General features: G+C 41.5%; 1 pseudogene; it reads left to right on the plus strand.

The window, feature by feature from the left end:
- Positions 1-3,338: 3,338 nt before the first annotated feature.
- On the plus strand, positions 3,339-8,483 carry LOC129641219 (ubiquitin-conjugating enzyme E2 variant 1-like; annotated as a pseudogene).
- Positions 8,484-8,699: the final 216 nt, after the last annotated feature.

Raw genomic sequence — 8,699 nt, forward strand, 5'->3', positions numbered from 1 at the left:
TCTTATTAATACTAGCAAGTACATTTATAAGAAAAAATTTGATGTTATGGAAAGTAACGAAGAGATAAATCCATTCTGTCTTTGATTGTCACACCCAAGATTTATACAAAATAGAAAGTTCTCAGGGATCATTGGGGGTCAAATTCTGGTGGAAATGCTCAGAGCCATTTCACCTACCTGCACTGAAAAATTAATCATCGATGATAAAAGTGTTGTGCCTTAGGTTTGACTCTCAGTACATCTATTTCCAAAGATTGATCTGCAGGTGCCTTCAGATAGGTTTCTCCGCATTTGATTTCAATTTCTCCTTCCCCTAATCAATCCATCCTGTATTCTTCCACCAGAGCAATCTTTAAAACTGCAGACTGACCATGTGTCCTCCCTGTCTTAAGTTTCATAATGGTTGTTCCTTTTTGCTTCTAGGGGAGGTAAAAATGATCTGTTGGCTGAAACCAGCTTTCAAGAATATATAATACTTTTTTTGACCACATACTGTGAGCCTGAAAAAACAGGTAATAGTTGCCAACATTTAAAAACCAGAGAATTTGATAGAAAAATCCAGATAGTCTGCCGTTATTAAAGTGGTATGCCTGGCAACACTAGTCTTACACTTTGTATAAAAATAATCAAACTGTTCCATCTGGAAGGGCACTATCTCCCCAGTTTCCCAGAAGACCCACACTTCCTGTCTTTTTCCTCATTTACATGATTTCACTTCTCTTATTTGCATGATCAGTTTGGCATTTACAGGCATTTAAATGGTCAACTCCTGGACCATGGGCTGAAGTCCAGCTCTTGGGCCTCACACGTAAGGACCATCTGACTCCTATTAACTTTTTAAGGCTCACTTCTCACATTTATTTTCTCTTCTGGAGCTTTCTACTCCAAAAATACAGGTTTTTTCCCCAAAACACTGTGTTATATTGCTATTTCCAGGCCTTTCCATCTATCTGAAAAGTCTGCCCACTTACCAAATTTATATTTTCCTTCTGTTTTTCTTAGAGTGAACCATCCTTCTTGGTATTTTTTTGGAGCATATGAGCATACTTCCATTACTGATTACATAAATAAGTAAGATACAGAGTAATATAAAGTCAGGAGAAACTCTTATGAGCAGCATGTATAAAATTCCTTGAAGGGAGATGCAAGGCTCTGCAGAGAAGGAGCTTGCTCAGGACCTGTAGGTGAGCCCCCTGGGCTCAGAGGACCCACTGAATTTCTGTTCAGGTTCCTCTTTGGGAAGAGGGCTTCAGGTCCTTGCAGTGCGGCTGGGGGTAAAGTTGAGAAGATGTTGTTCAGTCATACAGTCATCTCCTATTCTTTGCGACTCCATAGACTGCAGCACACCAGGCTTCCCTGTCCTTCACTATTTCCTGGAGTTTGCGCCAACTCATGTTCATTGAGTCCATGATGCCATCCAACCATCTCATCCTGTCACCCCCTTCTTCTCCGGTCCTCAGTCTTTCCCAGCATCAAGGTTTTTTCCAATGATTAGGCTCTTCACATCAGGTGGCCAAAGTATTAGAGCTTCAGCCTTAGCATCAGTCCTTCCAATGAATATTCAGATGATTTCCTTTCATTCAAAATGATTTCCTTTAGGACTGACTGGTTTGATCTTGCAGTCCAAGGGACTCTCAAGAATCTTCTCCAGCACCACAATTCTAAAGCATCAAATCTTTTGTGCTCTGCCTTCTTTATGGTCCAACTCTCAACATCCATGCATGACTACTGGAAAAACCATAGCTGTGACTATACAGACCTTTGTTGGCAAAGTAATGTCTCTGCTTTTTAATATACTGTCTAGGGTAGTCATAGCTTTTCTTCCAAAGAGGATGCATCTTTGAAGACAGAGGAGGCTTGAAAGGGAGACATTTCAAATGGAGGGTTTTTCATATAAAAACCATAAAAAGAACTGAACGTAGACTTAATTGAAAGTAATGAGAAGAGGTTGGCCCTCAGGGATGGCGTAGAAGGGTGGAGAGTGGGTTGGGGGGGGGCAGTTGCTTTTCACCATAAGCCTCCTATCATCTTTTTTCAAAATCAAATTACTTTGATAAATTAGGAAAACATGAATGTAACAATTGATTGTATTTGCTGTGATCCTCTCCCATGGTCTTAGAAATCATCATAAAGAATTGTTAAAAAAAAAATCATTAAATCTGCAATGATTATTTTTCTTAGGAAAACCCGTGAAGAATCTGGGTTCTAAATCCTGGCTAATGTGAGACCAGGAGTGTCAGTACTTGTGAAGGTCAGAACAGCTGGGATCTTAGTTATGTTAATATTTTTCTGGGTATAATCTTAAAAGAACTGATCAAACTAATACATGCAATTGATTAAAAAATATATTGCAGAAGGCTATCGATAAAATTCTAAAGGAGATCAGTCCCTGGGTGTTCTTTGGAAGGAATGATGCTAAAGCTGAAACTCCAGTACTTTGGCCACCTCATGCGAAGAGTTGACTCGTTGGAAAAGACTGATGCTGGGAGGGATTGGGGGCAGGAGAAAAAGGGGATGACAGAGGATGAGATGGCTGGATGGCATCAGCGACTCGATGGACGTGAGTCTGGGTGAACTCCGGGAGTTGGTAATGGACAGGCAGGCCTGGCATGCTGCGATTCATGGGGTCGCAAAGAGTCGGACATGACTGAGCAACTGAACCGATCGATAAAAAGCCACAGACCCCACCCTGTTAATCAGTTCCAGTCCCACCCTCTTGGCCCACGGTCAACCATTTTTTAAAAAATGTTTTTTGGGGAAACTTTATTGGCCATATTCATACCCAGCTTCCCAGGTAGCTCATTAAGGAATCCTCCTGCCAATGCAGGAGATGCAGGTTTGATCCCTGGGTCAGGAATATCCCCTGGAGGAGAAAATGCAACCCATTCCAGTATTCTTGCCTGGAAAATCCCATTGACAGAGGAGCTTGGTAGACTACAGTCCATGTGGTTGCAAGAATCAGACACAACGGAGCACGCATGCACGTAATTTCAGGTATCATACCACAAGGGTAGGTGTTCAGAACTTTGATTTAAATTCTTTGAGGAAGACTTACATTTCTAGCAATGGTAAATGATTGTATATACAGTTTGTTTGTTTACTTAGAACATTTTAATTCATTAAATAAATTCTGTATTTAGTTCTTATGGTAGTGATCTTCATAACCCAAAATAGTATGTTAAGGTCACTGCAGCCCAGCTTTATAGCTGAGAAAATAAGTAGTCATGTAGTTAGTATGTAGTCAGAGTACATTGTTCAGACTTGACCCACATCTCTCTCACTCAAGCATCCTGGGGTTGTTGCAGACTCTTCCTCGAGCTCCCTACCATCGCTTCCAGATGGCAGAGCCAGAGCTCCGGATCCAGGAGAGCCTCTTTGGGGCAGGAGCCTCATGGCCATCAGTAGTGCAGGTATCTTTGGAAATTTAAATACAGCATGGGGAGGTTGTCCTGAACTGGGGAGTACTAACGGGGACTCCAAAACTTTCCTGATGTGCTCAGACAGTGAAGAATCTGCCTGCAGTGCGGGAGAGCTGGGTTTGATTCCTGGGTTGGGAAGATTCCCCTGGAGAAGGGCATGACAACCCACTCCAGTATTCTTCCTGGGAAATCCCATGGACAGAGGAGCCTGGTGGGCTACACTCCATGGAGTCACAAAGAGTCAAACATGGCTGGGCAACTAATATACACAAAGGGGACTCCGCCAATCAAACTGATTAAACCCCTGTGCTGGTAAGCCTGATGGGGCTGACCTTCCACTCTCAGAGGGGACTTGCTGATCCCTCATAAGCTGAGCTGTCCCTCAAGTGAGTAATGATGGGATACCCCATGGAGTGATGCTAGCAAGGGCGTGAAGAGGAGGACATGGTGACAGTCTTATACACACAAATAATTGCTTGTTGATCTATATGAGGAAAAGTAGACAGTGCCTCAACAAGTTACCCCAAAGTGGTGGCCACAATTCGTATCACAAAATAGAACATTATCCGTAACCCAGGAGACTTCGCAGAGCTCCCTGCAGTCACTACCCCCTTTTCTTCCAAAGATAAACACCATCCTAATTTACAACACTGTAGTTTTTTTTTTTTTAACTTTTTATTTTATATTGGAGTATAGCTGATTAGCAATATTGTGATAGTTTCAGGAGACTTGAAATGACTCAGCTGAATATACACATGTAGCCATTCTCCTGATGTTCAAGCTGGTTTTAGAAAAGGCAGAGGAACCAGAGATCAAATTGCCAACATCTGGATCATGGAAAAAGCAAGAGCGTTCCAGAAAAACATCTATTTCTGCTTTATTGACTATGCCAAAGCCTTTAACTGTATGGATCACAATAAACTGTGGAAAATTCTGAAAGAGATGGGAATACCAGACCACCTGATCTGCCTCTTGAGAAATTTGTATGCAGGTCAGGAAGCAACAGTTAGAACTGGACATGGAACAACAGACTGGTTCCAAATAGGAAAAGGAGTACGTCAAGGCTGTATATTGTCACTCTGTTTATTTAACTTATATGCAGAGTACATCATGAGAAACGCTGGACTGGAAGAAACACAAGCTGGAATCAAGATTGCCGGGAGAAATATCAATAACCTCAGATATGCAGATGACACCACCCTTATGGCAGAAAGTGAAGAGGAACTAAAAAGCCTCTTGATGAAAGTGAAAGAGGAGTGAAAAAGCTGGCTTAAAGCTCAACATTCAGAAAACGAAGATCATGGCATCTGGTCCCATCACTTCATGGGAAATGGATGGGGAGATAGTGTCAGACTTTATTTTTCCGGGTTCCAAAATCACTGCAGATGGTGACTGCAGCCATGAAATTAAAAGACACTTACTCCTTGGAAGGAAAGTTATGACCAACCTAGATAGCATATTCAAAAGCAGAGACATTACTTTGCTAACAAAGGTTCATCTAGTCAAGGCTATGGTTTTTCCAGTGGTCATGTATGGATGTGAGAGTTGGACTGTGAAGAAGGCTGAGCGCCGTAGAATTGATGCTTTTGAACTGTGGTGTTGGAGCAGACTCTTGAGAGTCCCTTGGACTGCAAGGAGATCCAACCAGTCCCTTCTGAAGGAGATCAGCCCTGGGATTTCTTTGGAAGGAATGATGCTAAAGCTGAAACTCCAGTACTTTGGCCACCTCATGCGAAGAGTTGACTCATTGGAAAAGACTCTGATGCTGGGAGGGATTGGGGGCAGGAGGAGAAGGGGACAACAGAGTATGAGATGGCTGGATGGCATCACTGACTCAATGGATGTGAGTCTGGGTGAACTCCGGGAGTTGGTGATGGACAGGCAGGCCTGGCATGCTGCTATTCATGGGGTTGCAAAGAGTCAGACATGACTGAGCAACTGATCTGATCTGAGCCATTCTCCCCTGAACTCTCCCCTCCACGGTGCCACATAACACTGAGCAGATTTGCATGTGCTATGCAGTGAGTCCTTGTTGTCTAACACCATAGTTTATTCAGTTTTATAGCCTTTTGGAAGCTCCTACATGAGAAAACATAAATGTTTATTCTAGTATCATTTGTTTTTGTTCACTCACTAAGTCGAGTCCAACTCTTTTCAACCCCATGGACTGCTGCATGCCAGGCTTCCCTGTCCTTCACTGTCTCCCAGAGTTTGCTCAAATTCATGTCCATTGCGTCAGTGATGCCATTCAATATCTCATCCTCTGTCACCCTCTTCTCTTCTTGCCCTCTATCTTTCCCAGCATCAGTGTCTTTTCCAATGAATAGGCTCTCGGCATCAGGTGGCCAAAGTATTGGAGCTTCAGCATCAGTCCTTCCAATGAATATTCAGGGTTGATTTCCTTTAGGATTGACTGGTTTGATCTCCTTGCTGTCCAAGGGACTCTCAAGAGTCTTCTTCAGCACTGTCATTCAAAAGCATCAATTCTTCATATCATTAGAGTTGCCTGTTTTTTGAACTTTATGTAAATGCAATTGTACAGTATGTATGTGAGATTCATCCATGTTGAAGCATATAGTTGTACTTGACTCATTTTTTTTTAACCCCTGCATACAGCTGCATGCATGTGTCATGATACATACAAGTAACTTTCCTACTCATGAGATACATACAAATAGCTTTCCTACTGATGGAAAAATTTGCAGTTGTTTCTAGTTTTTGGCTCTTACAAATAGTGCAGCAATGATCATTCTCTGGTATGTCATTTTGGTACATATGTATGCATTTCTTTTGGGTATGTAGTGAATTGCTAGGTCCTACAGTATATGCAGAATTTTCATTTCTCCCCCAGATTTGAGATATGATTAACATGTAACATTGTATAAGTTTAAGCTGTATAATATGATGATTTGATACCTGTGAGTATTGCAAAATGGTGACCATAATTGTGTTTGTGAACATCTCCGTCACTTCACATAATTATCCTTTTTATTTTGGGGTGAGACATGTAAGACCTACTCTGTTAGCAACTTTCAAGTATATAATGCAATATGATTAACTGTAGTCACCATGCTGTATATTATATCCCCAGGATTTATTTATAACTCAAAATTTGCACTCTTGGATATCTCCCCAACTCCTCTACCCCTCAGCTGTTGGCAACTACTATTTACTTTGCTTCTATGAGTTCAGCTTTTTAAGATGTCACAGATTAGGGAGAACAGATAGTATCTTGTCTTTCTCTGGCTGACTTGTTTCCTTTAGCATAATGCACTCACAGTCCACTCATGTCACAAATAACAGTATTTTCTTCTTTCCCATGTCTGAATAATCTCATTGTATTTTTCACCACATCTGTGTGTGTGTGTGTGTGAACTTTTTATTTTGTGCTGGGATAGCCGATTAACAGTGTTGTGATAGTCTCAGGTAAACAGTGAAGGGACTCAGCCATACATATCCATGAATCCATCACCCCATCTTTTTTGAAATGGTTTTCTAAAGTTATTTTCTATTGAAGTATAGTTGAATTGCGATGTTGCATTAACTACTGCTGTATAGTGAAGTCACTCAGTTATTTTTTTCCATGTTCTGTTCCATGATGGTTTATACCACGTCATTTTTCATCCATTCATCCTTTGATGAACACTTAGGTTGTTTCATATCTTGGGTATTGTGATTAATGGTGCAGTGAACATGGGAGTGCAGATATCCCTTTGAGAACTTGATTTTATTTCCTTTGCTTATATGCCCCCAGATGGAATTGCTGGATTATATGATAGTTCCATTTGTAATTTTTTTGAGGAACTTTAATAAAAATTCTTGCCATAATGGCTGTAGCAGTTTGCCTTCCCACTAACAGTTCACAAGTGTTATCTTTTCTCTGCATCCTCACCAACACTTATCTCTTGTCCTTTTAATAATAGTCATCCTAACAGTGTGTGGGCTTCCCTGATAACTCAGTTGGTTTAAAAAAAAACAACCCACCTGCAATGCAGGAGACCCTGGTTCGATTCCTGGGTCTGAAAGATCTGCTGGAGAAGGGATAGACTACCCACTTCAGTATTCTCGGGCTTCCCTTGTGGCTCAGCTGGTAAAGAATCCGCTTGCAATGCGGGAGACCTGGGTTTGATCCCTGAGATGGGAAGACCCCTTGGAGAAGGGAAAGGCTGCCCACTCCAGTATTCTGGCCTGGAGAATTCCATTGACTGTATAGTCTATGGGATTGCAAAGAGCTGGACACGACTTAGCAACTTTCACTTTCATCCTAAAGTGTGAGGCGATATCTCACTGTGGCTTTGATTTGCATTTCTCTGATTAGTGATGCTAAGTGCTTTTTCATGTATCTATTGGTCATTTGTAGTCTTCTTTGGGGTAGGTTTTTTTTTTTGACTGCCTTCATCAATAGACTATTAGGGAAGGGATATTATGTGACTTTCAAGGCCAGACCATAAAAATGTCCAGGACTTCTGCCTCGTTCGTACATGATGGAAGCATATAGGTGCAGAAACAGAAGAGACTGGCCACAGCACTGAAGTTGGAGGAAGGGGCCTGGAGCCAAGGAACTCGAGGAATATAGCTCTGGAAACTAAAAGCGCTGTAAGGAAAGGAATGACAGTGATGCAAGGTGGCAGCCACCACAGGCTTGGGAGTAAAAGTTCCTTGCAATTTCCAACTGTTGGAAGAAGGCCAGAAAGGTGTAGGAGATAGCACAGTTAGCCTAAGTCTAGAGGATGATGAAGACATGCACTTACAAGATGGGCAGGGATGATTGGGCCTCCAAGAACAATTTATGAAAACTGAATATACTGCCTTAAAATAGAATATGGACCCAAATACCCAGAAACACCACCCCCCCTTTGTGAAATTTGTAACAAAAATTAATATGAAAGGAGTTAATAGTTCTAATGGGGTGGTGGAGCCCCATTAGAGCCATATCAATGCTACCAAAATGGCAGAATTAATAATAGCATCAAAGTTGTCCTGCAAGAGCTTCAACACCTAATGATGTCTAAAGAAAATCTGAAACTCCCTCAGCCACCTGAAGGACAGTGTTATAGTAGCTAATGAAAAAGGAGAAACCACAGGCCCTCCCCTACCCGCTGTTCGATTTCAGCAGTCTTCATTTTGTGCAGTAGTAAACTTTCTAGAATAGTAACTTTCTACATCTTGTAGACCTCAATGTACTGTAAAGACAACTCTCATTCAAAGACAGTTTATCTTAAGATACTGTAAATGATACTCATTTTTTTCTGTCCAGTTGAAGTATATGAGTTGTGCTAT

This window comes from Bubalus kerabau, chromosome 1 (genome assembly GCF_029407905.1).
Source record: "Bubalus kerabau isolate K-KA32 ecotype Philippines breed swamp buffalo chromosome 1, PCC_UOA_SB_1v2, whole genome shotgun sequence".
NCBI lineage: Eukaryota > Metazoa > Chordata > Mammalia > Artiodactyla > Bovidae > Bubalus > Bubalus kerabau.